At 41.3% G+C, this 18,137-nt stretch overlaps 1 protein-coding gene and 1 pseudogene across 1 annotated transcript in view; both read right to left on the bottom strand.

The window, feature by feature from the left end:
* Window positions 1-18,137, bottom strand: part of SLC9A9 (solute carrier family 9 member A9) — a 496,385-nt gene that overhangs the window by 32,916 nt on the left and 445,332 nt on the right. The gene's annotated exons all lie outside the window — the stretch shown is intronic.
* LOC112484434 lies at window positions 16,996-17,122 on the bottom strand (annotated as a pseudogene).

Here is an 18,137-nt window from a genome sequence, read left to right on the forward strand (position 1 = left end):
TTGCATTTGACAATGATTCCTTTGGGAAGGTATTATTATTTGCTTTTTACATGTGAGCAAACTCAGCCTCCAGAGGGGTACTTATACATGACTGGCTCAGTGTCACACTGCTAATGGTGGAACCAGGCTTGACTCTGTTTTGCTGTGTTAACCCTGGGTCTCCTCACCCATACCTCAGGTCTGAGTGATCCCTGTGAGATTCCCCTTGCAGAACTTACTAGGCCCATCTCACCTCACTCAAAAGCCTAAAAGGATGAGATTCAGGACAGCACAGATATTGCCCCTTGAGCCCCTAAAGAGGTGATTTAAAAAAAATCTGGTTCCTCCATTTCTTAAGAGAAGGACTTTTTATTCATACCAGGTTAGTCTTCAGAAAGCTAAACCAAAATGCTATACTGGGTACTCATTGGCATTTCCAGAAAACATACTGACTGTCAGCTGAACTAGGGAAAAGAAGACTCAGCGATTTTATAAATCTTCATGGGAAGAGAGCAGCTACAGTTCTTAGTTGCCCTCTGGAATGATGGATTTGTAAGCCAAGCCATAGCCACTGTTTTTGGCTATTCCTTCAACATAACTTTATACCAGGTCTGCTTATAATAACAAAATGGAATTTCTTCAGCATTTTTCTCTTTCTCCTGTCTCCCATGCACAGGTGAGATTTCTACCAAACAGAGAGATGGCCTTACAGAGAATAGAGAGATAAGAAAAGGCCTTGAAAATCCTATTCATGGGGTTAATCTTCTGAATCTTGGATTGGCCAAGCCATCCAGGAAACACCCACCTTAGGGGCTATGCCTGGGAAGTGCTTTTTTTAACTCGAGCAGTGAGAACCAGGGGCATGAACAAGGGACTGCACCCCTTGTCTAAGATGTGGAACTGAGAGAGGAGCCCCCAATCTCTTAATCATCTGGAGTTTTACGAAAGGCACTCTGGGACAAGAGGGAACATTTGTGCCTTGTTTATACTTGGTTTCATCTTGGCAGCATTCAGCATTGGTCAAGAACTTGGTTTCAAGTTGACAGACTTAATAAAAGTCCAGCCAAGGCTGGCTCATAAATAGGACACCCAAAGTCTATCTTCAGAGAAGCCAATAGATTACTATTATCACTGCTGAGAAGGTTAAATTTCTTTGAGGTTTCTCTCACCCAAAGGTGAATAATGACTTTTCCCAAAATGTTCTCTCAGACATTCAAAATCCATCTCTGATTAGTAATTTTTTAAGGGCTTCTGGTTTAATACTCTCTCCTTCCTTCTAGAGTATATTCTTATTAAAATTTAAACCAGGGGCATTAAATATCTTACTTCTAACACAGATTTTTTCATGGGTCGACTGTTTACCTATAAGCTCAGGTGAAGAGCATCCCCTACACCCCATCCTCCACACGCTACCCCTCACACACACCATGTGCTCTTTGGCATTCCAGCTTCTCCTGTTGGTGACTGCTCAGCTCCGCTTATAACTTTATTACTCGGGGTCAACCAATTGATTCGGGTCTATGGAAAATAACTGCAGAATATTTTATATTTTGATATCTGATCCTTGACCAAATGTTAAAATTATACTTAATTTTGGGGATTAAGATATAGATTCCTTTTTCCTTTGTTCAGGAAGTGACAAGGCAAAGTCACAGCTTTTACATCAATATCTGTGTGCTCAAGAATACTAAATGCCAACTGATTTGGGACATTTGGGTAGACTGGGAAAGGGAGAGCTGGGGGTGATTTTTGAGGCTCTCCATTAGGTGTTTCTTCTTCTGCTTCTCACCAAGCTCTAGCAAATAACCCTAGTTTACTCCTCCAAACATCTCATTGAATCACATCTCTGGTCTGAGTATGATTGCTGGGCGGCAGCAGCTGCTAATGGTGATAATGAGAGCAGTAGATGTACTGAGTGCTAAGCACTTTGTATTCTTTACCTATTTATTCTTCTTGACAGCCATGTAAGGTAGGTAATACCATCTTACAGCTGAGAAACTGAAATTCAGAGAAGTTAGGTATATTTCTCAGAGTCACACAGCTTATAAGTGGTGAGAACCAGGACCCGAACCAGGTCTATTTGAACTTAAAGTCCTGAAGGCAATTTCATTGCCTTGATAAAAGTTCACGACTACCTGGGTTTTAATCTCTTTATGATGGAGATGCTGTCATAGATAGGGATGCTGTGAATAGATAGGAAGAGAAAGTTTAGGGAAGAGACTGCCTATGAAAATATAAAAATTATAGTGTGAAATGTTCTTGAGGAAATCTTTTGGCAAATTTAACGAATATAGTTAATGAAGGTCAATTCTATTTAAAGCCCCTGATCAAAACTAACTGCCCATCACCTCATAAAAAAATGAAAAGACTGAAGATAAAAAGAAGTATGTCTTTAACCAGAAGTAGACTGGCAGAAACACAGTTCAAGTCACAGAACTGTCTCTTCGGCTTCTTTCTTGGTTTGTCTCAATTTCTCAGTTGCCAAGTAGTGGAGAAAAATGTTTTCTATTTGTCAAAGTCATATTTGTTTGAGAACAGAAAAAATAATCTAACAAAACCTCCTTTTGTGGCATATTTTAACTGGCAATTTAATCAGATTAGGAACATTTGTTTTTTTCTCTTAATGTGTATAATCTAAAAAAATCATAAAAATGGAATTCCTTAAAAAAATTCTAAAATTTGACACTGACAATCATGGACATTACTTTCCTTACTGTCCTACTCCAGCCTTACTTTCTTCTTGAAAGTTCTAGTGCACCCCAGGAGCACCATCAGGGAGGCGTGAGGAAGGGCAGTAAGGGCACTGGACAGAAGGCAGAGGTTTGCTGGCAGAAGGCTGAAGACTGACTCCCCAAAGGACCTGGACCCTTCTGGCATCACTACAGCATCCAATACATTCCAGCTAAAACCCAGGTGCTTGCACCATGAACCCACCTGCTTTCAGTTTACTGACTAATAAGGAAATCATTTAGACCTACACTCTAAAATTATAATGAGAATTAAATGAGATAATGCATGTACAGTGTTAAGTACCATGTCTGGTGTATAGTAAGCCCTAGAGAGTTCGCTATTATTATATCTTTAAAAAGTTTCTCCATTTGCCTGGAAGCTCCATGAAAGTTAGGGCAGTGTTCTCACTGATGACTCACCAGGGCCTAGCACAGTGATAAGTACAAGGCACAAGCTCAATAAACACCTGCTAACAAATATGTAGGACACCAGCATCTTCTGCTTGGGATACTGCCATGGCCTGATCTCCCTGCTTGTTTTCTTATCCCTCAACACATTCCCCACATTTCAACCAGAGTGATGGTTCTAAAATACAAATATTATGTCCATGGCTTCCTCAGCATAAGACTCAGTTCTGGAACCTGGTGAACTTGGCCCTTGCATTTTCTGGTCTCTGCTCCTCCACAGCCTGTCTTCCCCTGCTCCATGCCTTTCTCAAACATGCTTTTTTCTTTCTTCCTCTCATCTTTTCTCTTGCTCTGCAAACATGTTTCCTTCCCGTGGTTATGTCTGCATCCTTAAAGTCTCAGAAATCTCACTTTCTTAAAGGGGTCCTCCCTGCTCTCTCTCTGTCTAAAGTTGTATTGACCTGTTTTCCCCACTCCTTCTTCTTCTATAACACTTATGGGGCTATAGTTTATTCTTTCTAAGGGTGGATAGCTCAGTCATCTGCTGGCATAGGCTCCTTGGAGCAGATCATGTACACCTCTTCCCAGCTTTGTATTGGTAGACTGACATCAGCCAGGGTGGAAGTATTTATACCATGGAAACTGGCTGTGCTTCAAAGTGGTTTTTGACTTTTTCTCTAGATAGCTGGCTGCTAAACATTTATTAACAAATCATTGGTTAGTCCCACAAGAGCTGGAGGTATCCCAGTCTGTCCCACAGAGCTCAATTAGGGTTTAAATGAACATGAGACTTCCCGTGTGTTTATACTGAACTGTGCACAATGTATATATTATCTCTCATCTTGACAGTGACTTCATGAGGTTAGTATTACCTCCCTTATTTTTCAAATGAGGAAATTTAGCCTCAAGAAAGTGACTTGCCTAATGTCACAAAGGGCATAAGCTAAAGATTCCTTGAGTCTGCTCCCTGGGGCTCTTTTCTAGCTGGTTGCCTTCTACTGGCTGTCTGAACCTGCGCTATCTCCAGCCTGGCTTAGGTCCCAAGCAGACTGGTCCTTCTGGATTCACTTGCCAGTCTCACAATAACAGTTAGTTGGCTGCATACTCTCTGCTTGGATCAAGGTGTCCAGCCTGCCCTCTGGATGTGCTCTGCCTTTGGGGACCTATATGTGACCCAGTGGGCACAAGACATGGCATGACACATGAGGGCTGGGAATCCTCTGGAACCCCAATGCCTGTGACTGAGCTGTGGGGTAACAAACTCATCCCAATTTGCCTGGGACTTTTTTGATTTTAGCACTGAAAGTCCTGTTTCCCGGGAATCCCCTCTAGATGCAGGCAATCTGGGATGGTGGTCACACTACTCAGAGCACAGAGATCTGAGGCCATCAGAGGAAGAGAAATCTCAAAGGGGTTCTGAAAGCACAGCACCCACTTAGCCACTCCCTTAGGTCCACCTTCACGATGCCTGCTGCTTCTGTGTGTCTGTATCCCTACCTTTGTGAGAGGTCAGGACCAAGAGCCATTTAACTTCTCTAAGCCTCTATTGATATATCTATAATGTAGAGGTAATTAGAATCAGCTATGTAATTCGTGGGGTTCAGTGTAAAATAAAAATGTGGGGTCTCTTGTTCAAAACTTATTAATTTCGAGATGGTAACCAAAGGTCATGAAGTCCTTTTGAATAGGAGTCTCTCTGCAACTACACCGGTCCTAATCCCATGAAGCTGACCCTGGAGATAAGTGATAACAGCCAACATTCAGAGCTGTGGGGATTCAGCAGCCCATAGCATCAGCAGTGCAGTGCCTGGCCCAGTGGTAATGTTCAGGGGATGGTGGTAACTCTTTCTGAGCTCTGTCCTGGCTTCTCCTGGCTTGCTCAGCTTCTTCCACAATAGGCACCTGAATTCTTACCTTACAAGAACATGAATTGGGTGATCTTTTGCTTCTCTAGGCTCAGATTTTCCTCTATAAAATGTGGGGATTGCTGGAAATCTCTAAAGAGCTTACTAGCTCTAAATCTGTTTCAGCCAACTTCGTGACATTTATACTTATGAACAAGGTCTTAATGTTCTTTTGAAAGCAGTTTCTCCCTTCCTGGGTTTGCTGACAGTCTATTTGGCCTTCAACTACTATTCATATAAGCGAGTCTCCTCTTCCAACCCAGAATACATAAATCAGGGTTCTTAGATTATTTCGAAAGTTCTTTAAGTCAAAGGTCAACCCTAGCTCAGGGCTGTATAACGAGTTGAAGGAAGGTAGGAATCAAACTCATGTCCTCCACAGTATTATAGTATTTCATTCTTGGCTAGGAAAACACCAGTGGGTACCTTTATAATTGTACTTTGCAATTATTCCTTCCTGAAAAATTTCTGATGAAAATAAAGAGAAAGTAGGGGGGAAAAAAGTAACTTTAATTTGGGCTCACTAGATGATTTTTTTAAGTATGTCCCCATTTTTCTTAAACCCTAGACACCTAACCCAGGCTTGGTTTCATGGTTTCTATAGTAGTTTCTACTTAGTAAGGGTGAGGGTTGAGTTTGGGATTCCCAGACCTTTCTTCTCATATTTCTGTACTGCAGGGTAAATAAACAGATGTTCCTTTAAAGGCACATCTTCTTAATCTTTTGTTTCTCTCTTTGTCAACTGGTCTTCTGGGGATATCTGATCATTCCCTTAAAAGATAAGGTTAGAAAGAGAAAAATAATGTTCTCAGCCATTGCCTGGGTCTGGTCCATGTGAACTCCCATTAGACCTCTCCATGGGGCATCTGATCATGTGCCTGGTGGTTGGAAATTTTTCTGCTTTTCCCAAGGGTGGGAGTTAGAGAAAAAAAAGTATTTCTCTGTCCCTGAAAATTCTATTTCTTCCTAAAATTGTGCCCACCTCATCTGCGCTGGTTCTTTCACTGAGGGAGTCCATGGATCCAGCTCACTTTTTGAGTGATTTATTTTGTAATTTAAGGTTGTACTTTTCACATGAATTGGCTCAGGGCCACACAAAACATGTATTGTTCTAGAGGGAGTGAAGACTGTAATTTTATGTTCTTTTCTTGGTTTAATCTAACCTTCTTCCGCTGCAGTGGTACTGAACTGGCAGATGCTTGAGAGTCAACTGGAAAAGGTTTCTTGTGCCACTCTCAATGTTCATTGAGACTTAGGGCAATATGCCATTTTCTCCATTTTCAACAGCTTGGAAAGGCAGCCCAAAGGCTCAAATTCTAAGGAACTATAATTTGCCAACCAGTTTAAGTCCGCCTGTGAGTGAGGTTGGTAAAACTAAGAAGTTTCCAGTGAGCGCTTTCTTTCTTTTCCATAGGGTTGTGTAATAATCTCCCTTCTAGAAGAAAGTCATATAAATTTGGGGCTGCTATGAATTTTCAATTGGTATCAGGCCAATGTGAGAGCTGAGAAGCTTGGAGTGAAACGAGGGGGTGGTGTGGCCTTTACAAAACAAAACCAGAAAGTCTTACGCTTTAAAAAAAAAAAAAATCCTAATTTAGCATTTAGGTTTGTACCAGTTTCAGAAATGGATACTTTCTGCTCCTTGCCCACTATCCGGACACAAGGGATGCTTTCTAAAAGTTGTAGAGATTGTAAAGTTGTAGAGATCTAGTTGTAGTTGTGTAGATAGATGGAGCTTTCCCTAGAGGGACTAAGAAAAATAGGGGGCATAATCCAGTGTGTGCAGAGAGGGCAGTGATGAGAATTTGTCTATCTACAAGAATTTGTGTCATGGGGCCCCTCACATGTTCACAAGGTTGTGTAAACACTAATAAGCACACTTGATCATCATTTTCATGAACAAAGTGTCAGAACAAAAATTTAATTCTAGAAAAATATTCTGGGCCTAAAATCCTTCTAAAGCTAAGAATGTCCTTAAGTCAAACTGGATTGTTTATTTGGGAGGTTGTCGGATGTCCTTAAAACTCTCATTTTAGAGATCAGGAAATGAGCGCCTAGAAAGGTTAAGTGAGTTGTCTGAGGTTGCAAAAGGAAAGACTGTCTGTATAAACAGCTTGATTTCCACAGAACCTTTCCCATCCAGTTCAGCCAAGACCAAAACTGGCTTCTTACTTACACCACATAGTCAGTGGAAGCTGGTGGTCTTTTCTTTAAAAGTGAGTCCATTCTGCGCTAATTGGCCCTTAATTAACTGCTTTGTCTATAATGGCCAAGCCTCTTCCTAGCTGCTCAGCATCTCTCTCTTATATGGGAGTGTTAATACTTTTGCAATAAAGGGAAAGATATCTCAGTGAGCAGAAAAGACAGTGAAATACCCCTGATAACCAGAAACCAAAACAAATATGCCTTGACAGTCCATAAATTGATAATTTGGATCTACCTAGGGAAGACCATACGTGGCTTGTGAAGTGAAATGGAATATTATTTTGGGATGGAACAATAAATATTCTATATTAATAAATTAATGTGCCTGTTTTCCCTATTAGTTATGACACTCTCTTTTGGTTTTCTGGGAAATTTAATGGAATAAAACCATTTAAATATCATGCTTTATCTAATCCATCTATATAGCACTTAACAGTTAATGAGTGCACATCAGCTCATGTGTTACAAATGTCTGTTTTATGAGGTATGTGTTCCATTTTTATAAAGAAATTAAAAGCACATGGAAGAATAACTTGTTCAAGGTCATACAATTAAGTGGCAGATGTGAGACTTGACACAGAATTTCTTATTCCAATTCAAAATTATTTTCCTATGATATCAAAATTCAATTTTTCCAGTGTATGAGAAATTGTTCTCTAGGACCCAGATAAACGTATACTTTACTCTTGAGAAGGTTAGATGCTTCTACCATCAATAATTATACATTTTACCTTGCAGAACTAAACAAGAGTAATGGGGAGGATGAGAAGTAAGTAAAGTTGTATTAGAAGCAGGTGATATATCATGTTTTATTAAATACAATAAAAATATTGGGAAATTATTTCTTCTGATTGTGTTAACAATGTTGAGGAGAGGAACTTTGTACTGAATGTCCTTTTGTCTCTACCTATTGCTCTGGCTGACTTTGCTCCCCTCTGTACTGAATATCTAAACGTTGAGACTGAAGAGTGCAGATTGCTATTTCATATTTCAGTTTCTCTGATATCTTCCTAAACTCGGTCTTAGAAAATATTTTGAAAATACATCACATTTTCCTACTCAATGGGGAAAAAAATTAAATGAGTTAGTCCTTTTGATGGAAGAGACATATTCCATTTGTGTACCAGAAGGTGAAACAAAGCATTGAGATCCCATCTACATGAAGGAACAAAGTCTAAATCCTGACAATTTGGTTTGTTAAGTCTTATTTAAGTTACAGGGAAGGAAAACACACCAGAGAAGCACTCAACTGCCTTCTCACAATGTCAGTGGATATGGTGTAACCGACTTCTGTCATTTGCTGAACAAGCACTGATGTGAGAGTGAGTGAGTGTGTGGATAGGTGGGTGGAGGTGGTGGATGGAAGAAAATGCATTGCAATAAGGCTCAATTCAACAGCAAGTCAAAAGAGCAGGAATAAACTTAAAAGGAAAAAAGGAAATGGTTGCCAAAAAATTAATCCTCAAATGCAATGTCACAAAAGCACCTCTGTAAACAGTTTGGCCTTGTGGTTTTCAGAAGCATGAACATTTGCTTGGAAAGAGGCTGTTCTCAGATTTTTGTTCCAACCTCCATCTGACTATCTTTGAATCTATCTCAAAGGAGAGAAACAGATAAGCTGTTTGATGTCACACCAGAGCAGTAAGCATGGCCTTTCCACATTGGACACTGGCTCACCAGGCCAGAAGATAAGATAGGACCTAGTGAAGTCACCTGTTCCATCGTCCTGCCTTTCTGTCCAGTAGATGAAAACTTACCCTGCTTTATGTGACAGATAAGTAATATTCTGTACCTTCCTTCAGGCAACTCATCCCTAGGAAGCAACCACAGCTTCCTAGAAGGTTTTCTCACTTTTGAAGCTGAGTCTTCATGTCACATCTTTCTTCTGTGCAGCTGGTTACTATTTTCTAATAATACCAAGCATTTGGTTACTATTTTCTAATAATACCATCCCGCTCACAACTTTGATCATTGCTGAGACCAAGAGGGCAACTCGTGCTTCATAACAGTCCTGCCTTATGTTGCTGATTCAAAGAAGTCCCCAGTCAATCTTCCATCCCTGAGAACAAGCTCATCTTTAGACCTGGACCTTCACTCTTTTCAAATGCCCTCCTTCAGGTCATTCTATGGGCAAGAGAGCTAACTGATTCATCTTATGAGACTTTGTGACACTAATATTATTACATAAGAAAAAAAATGAAGGCTGAGGAGGTTAAAAAAATGAAAAACTAGAGTTAATTGATCTTTTACTGTGGACTGGCCACCATACCAAGGTCTTCCACATGGACCTTTACAGTTAACTCTCAGGGTAGTCCTTCAAGGCAGGTTTGGCTGTGCTTTTCTTGCCATTGAGAAAATGAAGCCTCAGTTCTGTTGTGAATGAAAGAACTGCAGTTCAATGTCTTGCTGGTTCTAAGGCTATGTAGCCACTCAAGGAGGGCAGGGACCCAGGGTGGGGAAGGGTTCCATCTCAAAGGTTAAATCCTGTCCCTGCCTGCCGCTATTTTTTTTTTTTCTGTCCCTCTATAGGAACATAGAAACATAGCTCCATGTGTAATTCACTAAACATACTCAGGGTCCAGCTGGTTAAGAATTGGCAGAGCAAACTAAGCTACAGCCCTGCTACATTTTGGCAGCCACACTGGCCAGAAACACTGCTCCCTGTCATAAGATTTCTTCATCTTCTCTCGTCAGAACAACAACAGTTCTATTTTCTCTCTGAATTCTCCCAAAAGATTCCAAGTGTTATTCCCATTTTACAGACAGAGAAACTCATGTCCTGAGAGCAATGAAGGAGTGAAAGTTCACAATCCTTTGACTTCTTGGCTTCTGCAAAAACACTTAGGTCTTCCATCTTTCATTCTGGATAGAGAAAAGACAGCATGTCTTTCTTCTAGACTGTCCTGAAGATTGGTCCTGGCTGGGATGCTGGCTTTCAGAGTGGACCTGCCATTCATGGGAAGTACAGCAGCACAGAATAAAGAGGCAGAGAGAGGCACATTCCCCTGATCCTACATGGGCAGAACCCATCTCCTGGAAGTAACTGTGCCAAACCCAGGCGTGGAGCTGACTATACCACCGAGACTTGCCTCTTCAAGAGTGCACAAGGTTGAGGTGGCGAGGGAGTTCATTGACCCTCCTCTGAACTCTCATTGTCCTTGTGCCCACCTCTATCACAGCACTTAACTACCTGAGTTATGACTTTTTAAACCTCTGTCTCCCCATTGAACTGTGAGCTCTTTGAGAACAAGTTCTGATCATTTTGATCCCTAGAAGGCAGAATAGTTTGTTAGTATATAGCAACTATTCAGTAAATATATATTGGGCAAATAAAAGGGTAAATATGGCCGGCTCATGCAGATGACCTTCCTTACTGCTGAAATCACCAATTGCTGTATTCCAGCAGATGTCAGGATCCTGTTCTCCTTCCTGCTCATGAACCATTCATTCTCCCTCAGTGTGCTGGTCCTTCTCCCTCTGACCTGGCCCCACTTAGGGGCTGACCCCAGGGATCAGAGGTACGAGAGCAGGCAGACAGATCTCTGTGAATGTGCATTATGAGTAGGTTTGGGGGTGGGGAGTGAATGGTTTGAATTATGAATAGTTTCTCAGAGTCTGAAGAGGGACTGCGTGAGTGACATATAGCAGCTGTTTCCACTTAAAATTGATTAGCAAGTATCACTACAAATGAACTCATAGTTTAAAACAAAACTCCATGGAAACGAATCATTCTAAATCATTCTACACTGGTCAAAGAAAAGAAGTTTCTCCAGCTGAACACCAAAAAAACCTTTAGTCTTGCTTTCCCCCACAAACAGCCTTCTGGGAAGCTACGTTCCCCACATCACAGAGATGAAACGAGTCCCAATTCTTTCCTGTTGGCTGCTTCTCACAAATTTTAACTGTTGCCATAGTCCCCACCACTTCTCCTTGACATGGGGTGGGGTCTCAGTTGCCATTCCTGGTCTTCACTCTGCCTGCAATAGCCAGTTATGTTGCCTTTCTGAGGATAAGGTATAGGAGCCCCTGTCTATAGAAATGTAGTTGTTGCCAGGACTCTTGAGACTAGTTGCATGAGACAGACGAAATCGGAGACCAAAGATGCTAAAACAAATTAAAAACTTCTTGAAGGAGAGAGACATGAGCTTGGTCTAGACTGGTGAGGTGGAAAAGGTCAGAGGAAGGTATCAGAGAAGGCATAAATTATGACACCACTAAATAAAGGACTTGGTAGGGTAAGGCTGGGTTTGGGTCATCTTCTGACTTTACATATCACTAGCTTTGAGTCTCTGGGAAGGTCTCTTATCTTGACTTTGATTTCTTATAATAAATAACTTCGACTTCTTTCAATAACTGTCAAACTAAAAAAAATATCCTCTATGTAAAGATAATAGAAATTGCCATAATTTAGTCTCTTGAGGCGGCACCTAATAATAAGAAAGCTCACTCATTGTTAAGCATGCTGGAATCCATGTACATGGCACCTGAACTGATGGAGAAAATCTTTCAATAGCAGTTTGAGAATGAATGTAGAAGAGAGACCTATGGTCCCCAAGGGAAACCCTGGGTAGTCGAGGGTGGAGGCCTCTTTGCTTCTATCCTTTAGTTTTATCCTCTTTGGTGTCCCTCAGTTTCCTACTGACCTGGGCAAAACTGCTTTGGCCATTGCCTCACATTTCCCATCTGTAAACAGTAGCCAATGCATGATGCCTATCCACAGGGTGTGGGTAGATTCATTAGTTAATGTTTGTCAAATGCTTTGAGGATCAGAGCTCTACCTACTGTAAAAGATTTTTACTGCTGCTTCTGAGAAGTCAATTCCCTTAGAAAAAGAGGCCACCTCACAGGGCAGTGGCTGCTCCCCATTTGATAAAATCTTCCCAGTGCTTTCATCTGTCGGAAGAGAGGGGTTTGTTTAATTAGTAAGCAGTGTTTTTCTGGAAAGAGCTTCTGTGAATTAGCAAAGAGGCTACAACTCCCAGTATATTATTATCATTTGTCTTTTCCCCCAGCTGACATTTGCAGTCTGTTGCAAGTCACAAATTCCTAAAAGATAGATGTACTGGGAGGAAAGCTAAGTGGCAACAGTGATAAGCCACTAAGGATTTCTGCTGAAACTGAAATTTAAAAGCTTGCAAGATACATCTACAAGACATTCAGGACAAAATAGTAGCAAAATTGTAGAGAGTGGAGGCCTGGAGGAACTACGGGTAAATGCTTTCTCATGTTGTGTTTTTCTATTTTCCTAACTTTGAAATGGGCTAGTAGTCCTCAGTTGTCCCTTTGCTTTCCTGACATATTGTATGGGCTGATGCCATCACCTGTGTGCATTGCTTTAAGATCTTTGTGACATGTAAATGCCAACTATTTGCTCCTAGGATGTCCACTTAGTTCTCTGCTACTATGATGGCTACTTTAGAGCAGCTGGGATGATAGTTCTCACCACTTTCTGAAGTTATTTTACTGGTTTGCTTGTTCATACTGTCTCTCTCCACTGCATTGTGAGCTCCATGAAGGCAGGTGCCTTGCTAAATATTCACTATGGTATCCTCACTACATGGGACTGGCCTGGTGCATAGTAGTTGCTTGATAAATATCACTTGAATGAATTGCTGCTTATCTTCTATACATTACCACTCCAATGACAACAAATTTCTGTTTAGAAGAGGAAGTTTCTGTATCTGCAATGTTGTGAGTTGAATTGTACCCCCCCCAAAAGATATATCCAAGTCTAACCCCTGGCACTTGTGAATGTGACCTTATTTGGAAATAGGGTCTTTGCAGATGTCATTAAGTTAAAAAGTCATACTGGATTAGAGTGGGTACTAAATCCCATGACCGATGTCTTTATAAGAAGAAAGAGATTTGTACACAGAGACACAGACACAGGGGAGGAGAAGATGTGAAGCCAGAGGCAGAGATTGGAGTCACAGCATCTACAAGCGAAGGAATGCCCATGATTACCAGACAGCAATTGCCAGAAACCAGAAGAGGCAAGGAAGGATTCTTCCCTGGAGTCTCTAGAGGGAACATGGCCCTGCTGATGCCTTGATTTCAACCATCTGGCCTTCAGAACTGTGAGAGAATAAATTTCTGTTGTTTTAAGCCACTCACTTTGTGGCACTTTGTTACAACAACCTTAAGAAACTAATATGCGAAGGTTATTACAGATCAATGAGACCTTTTGGGAAATGAGATGGGAAGCCCTCCTCACAATTGCTTGGAACCTCTGTTTACTTAGTGCCTCCACTGCAGAGCAAGGAAGTATGTTTTTATTCATAGCAGATTTGTCACAGTGGTGACAGATATGGATAGGAAGGGAGGGAAGCATGTGGAATTTACTGAGGCCTTCCCTTTGTGCCGAGGAGCCCTCTGATGCTTCCTGGTCTGTCTGGTCTTTGTATATGGCTACTTGAAGTCCTTAACATTGCAAGAGGTTTCTCCCTGGGTTAGCTTCACTAGGCATGTTCACTGTCACAGATAATTGGCTGCCCTTCATTTTAGAGCTTCAAGTTTTTACTCTGTGTGGTTGTTATTCTCTGTTTTTGGTGAGACCAAGGGGTCTGCTATGGGCACTGTGGTCTGTGTGTCAGTTATGCTTTTGTACATGTCCCCTCACATTAATTATAATCACTAAGGCCCAAAGAGTCAGCTGAAATAGTATATCCATTGCTCTGAAGTATTCTTTCTTGTAACTAAGGACTATTTAAAAATTCAATTAAAATTTTTTGAAACATCAATAGTTCTTGATTCTGGTTTTTAGCTTCTTAGGAAGACTCTATTCATTTTGGAGCAGTGATTCTTAGACTTGTTTGGGTGACAGACCCTTCGAGAGCATGATGATTGCTGTGGAATCTCTCCCCAGACAGGTGAATATACACACAACTGGATGATCCCTTTAGGTCCTGGATCCTCTGTTTGGAACCCCTCCTCTGCCTTAGATGGATCATCTTCCACATCTCAGCTTGTCAAAAAGGGAAGTTGACTGATCCTTCCACTGACTTCTCAGAAGAGGAGATGGAGTCTCAGAAGATGGAGTGCTAGCCTCTGGCTTTTGGGAAAAGGAGGAGCCCTGAACTTTTCTGACTCTTTTCCCTTTATTTACTTAGTTCACATAAAAACTCCTGCTCTTCTGGGAGTGGGCTGAGGTAGGAGCAGGAAAGCAGCATCAGCCTTCCCTGAAGACCTACTGAACAAGTGGAAGCACTATGGGGTCATTGTCATTCTCCCCAGGCAACAGGTGAGCCTGGTCTAAGCCTTGCTCTCCATTCTCATAGCCTCTTTAAGTCCCCAAAACCCAACATCACAGCCCAGTGGGGAAATACTCTGCAGTCATACCAATCTGAGCTTCAACTGCAGTTCGAGAACTTCGTCTTACAAGTGTGTGACCCTCATCAGGAGAGTTCCTCCACCCTGTGAAGCAATACCTGCCTGTTAAGGCTGAGTGAGGAGAGCATAAGTGCCAACGACCTAGGATACAGTGTGGATGCTGAGTACACAATGGCTGCTTCTCCATTCATCTGCATTAAGATTCATGGCAGCCTCTTAAAGGCTGCTTCTCCCGCCTTGTACACTATTGTCTTCATCTTACAATCTCACTTCCCATCAAAAACCTTTTATGGAAAATATGCAAAAATTTCCCAAATCCTTTACTCTGCTTAGTCAGATTATGGATGACCTGCTATTTTCTTCCTTCCTTCCTTCCTTCCTTCCTTCCTTCCTTCCTTCCTTCCTTCCTTCCTTCCTTCCTTCCTTCCTTTCTTTCTTTCTTTCTATGTGTTTCTGTCTCTTTCAAGTGTTTATTGATACATGACTCAAGTGAAATCACAATGTTATAAAGATTTTATTTCTTTCTTTCTTAATGTGTTTCTGTCTCTTCTCGCTGATCAAGAAAAAAAATTGAATATGTTTCAACACTTCTTTTTCCTCAGAGGTGAGGACAATCTTGTGGCTATTCTGCACTGGCCCAGGTTAAATTTGTCCGCATGCCACCGTGTCACTTAATTTCCCTCAACCCCAGATTCTTTTCACCTGTAAAATACTGTATGTGAAAAATTGAATGGTAAACACATGTAAATTAGCCAGCACAGTGCTTAAGCAATGAGAGCTCTGAGTCCCAGGAAATGCGTGAAATCCTGGCCTTGTTAAGTATTTGTTAATAGATCTGTGGAAAATAGTCAAGTATGTCTCTCATTTCCTCACCTTCTCATAATCTAAAACCTTGCCCTTGGCCTCAGTTCAGACAGAGTTTATTGTCAAATCGGATTATGCTCTAGCCGGGTCAGACTGGCTGTCCTTTTAGTGTTTCCTCTGTCTCTGACTGCAGGCTCCCAAGGCCAGGGCCTTGTCTTACATGCTGCATGTACAAGTTAGAATATACTTCCTTAAATTTGCTGAGGGTGAGGATGCTGAGGGCAGGAGTAACTGAATAACACAGACACTCCTGGAAGGCCTTAGTCAGTCCCATAGGACATAATGTCCTCTAGGGCTCTGCAGAGTTTTCAAATCTTTGGAAGCCCATGGCCTCATGTCAGCCATTACTATCAACTGCAGCATCAAAAGGGACAATTGTGGACTATCTATTGGTGTCTTGTGAGTAACTGTTTAAAGTGAATCTTGAAGACCTGGTCTCTGCCTATAGGATCAGCTCAGGACAAATACAGAGGGGTATATCAGCTATCATTTGTGCATGTTCTACAATGTGCAGACATGTTCTCAATCAGTCTTTAGGCATCATAATATGTCCTGGCTTAATGTATTGCTTTAGGAAGGATGAATCTGTTTTCTTATGGTTGAAGCTCTGATACCACTTGGTATTGGTTTTCTATTCATGCACACAACTGCTCTGTGAGCACTTTACGTATTTGGTTACATGTGAGTATTCATGGAAAGTCTGATATAAAGTTGTTAGCAATAATGGAAAGAAAAAATATACAAATCTTGGATTTGCAGTGAAAGCAGCTTTTGACTATCTTCGTATTCAATTATTGGAGAAATGAGTACTTGGAAGGGGATGGGGAACAATTAGGAGGGATTCCTCCCTACATCCATTTCATCCTCTTTTAGCACTTGCTGAGTATCCCTTGTTCCCATGTAGTGTTTGGGTTTCATTTCACAGAGAACCTCTAGTCCTGGTAGGTATTCCTGAAGCTACCTTGTATTAGCACCTGAACAGGGACACATTTTCTGACAAGTGAAAAGACTGCTTCTGCAAGAAGAAAGAATCCTTTCTCTTGATAGCATTGGAGAAAATTACTCAACTGAGTTGTGACCATCACCTGGTTATTTAACCTGCCAGATGAACTTATTGTGTTTTATTTTAGAAAACTTGCTTTTCTTCCTTGACATAACTTGCTTTTCTCTTCTCTAGCTTTCTGCTCTATTCTTGTTGTCAGTCAATGACATCACCACGTATTCCATTGAAAATAAAAGGAAGCCATGAGGTATAACAGACAAAAACCATTTTATCTTCCCACCATCAAACTCTCAGCTGTCTTGCTTGCATGCTCTTCTTCTGCTCCTCTTTCTTCTACATGTTTGTCCAACCCCCTCAAAGGCCAGTCCCTCCTCATGAATTTGGATCCCATCCTCTGACACCTTTTTAGGGATTCCTTTTTTATTCACTCTGCATCACTGCTTTCTTCCTCCCTACTGGATCATTTCCATCAGCTACATACAAACATGATGTAGCATCTCCTATACTTAAACTCTCCTCCACATTTTGCCCCATTTCTTTGCTTCCTTTTATTTTTCTATTTTTATTTTTTTAATGCCTACAGCACCCAGTCTTCCTAGGTAGTCTTCCATCTAAGTACTAACCAGGCCTGACCCTACTTAGCTTCTGAGATCAGACGGGATCAGGTGTGTTCAGGGATCAAGCGTGGCATGGCTGTAGATCTTTGCTTCCTTTTAGAGCTCACTCAAAAGAGTTAATTTTTGCTCACTAGCTCTAATTCCTCATTTTTATTCGCCCTTTAATCTACTCCCAGCTAACTTTTGCTCTTGCCACTCTGCCAAATTTGCTCTTGTCAAGGTCAAGCAATGATCTCTGTGTCGCCAACTCCAGAGGACTCTTCTCTCTGTCAGTCAGCCCCCAGCACACTCTCCTACCTGAGTTCTGAGGACCCTGAATCCTCCTGGCTTCCCCCTTACTCATCGGCCTTTCCTTTGCAGTCTTTATTCAGACTCCTGTTCTTCTACCTAGGTCTAAATACTGGTGTTCCTGGAGGATTTGTCTTGAGAACTCTTCTCTTCCCCCAGATACTATTTCTCTAGGTGATCTCATCTATGATTTTAAATAACATCTAGATTTTAAATCATAATACATATGATTTTTAACAAATCATATATATATGTGTGTGTGTGTATACACACACACACACACACACACACACACACACATATAGTCTAAAACTGAATTCTTGCATCTTCCCTTCCCCCACACAGTCCTCCCTAACTCTGTAAATGGCACCACCATTCACATGGTTGCCCAAGTCAGAAACCTGGAAGTCAGTCTTGATTTCTTCTTTTCTTCACATCACTTCCCACATCAAATGCATGAAAGTCCTGTATTCTACTTCCAGATAAGATGCTAAGGCACCATGATTCCTTGCATCCAGGCCACCATTGTCTCTTCCTTGCACTAATGCAACAGCTTCCCCAATGCCATGTTTACTTTCCTATAATTCTCCAGTGATCTGTAATAAAGTAAATTAGATCACGTTATTCCCTTGCTTAAAACCCTTTGATAGATGCCTACTTCATTTAGAATAAAATCTACACTCCTTAGCTGGACTACAGGACTTGCATGACCTGTCTTGCCACTGGCTTTCCCTTGAAACTTCCTCTTCAGTCACTTTCTTCCTCACCACACTTCAGTCACACTGACTGTCTTTCTGTTTCTTAAACACAT

This window comes from Pteropus alecto, unplaced genomic scaffold, assembly GCF_000325575.1.
Source record: "Pteropus alecto unplaced genomic scaffold, ASM32557v1 scaffold75, whole genome shotgun sequence".
Classification (NCBI taxonomy): Eukaryota; Metazoa; Chordata; class Mammalia; order Chiroptera; family Pteropodidae; genus Pteropus; species Pteropus alecto.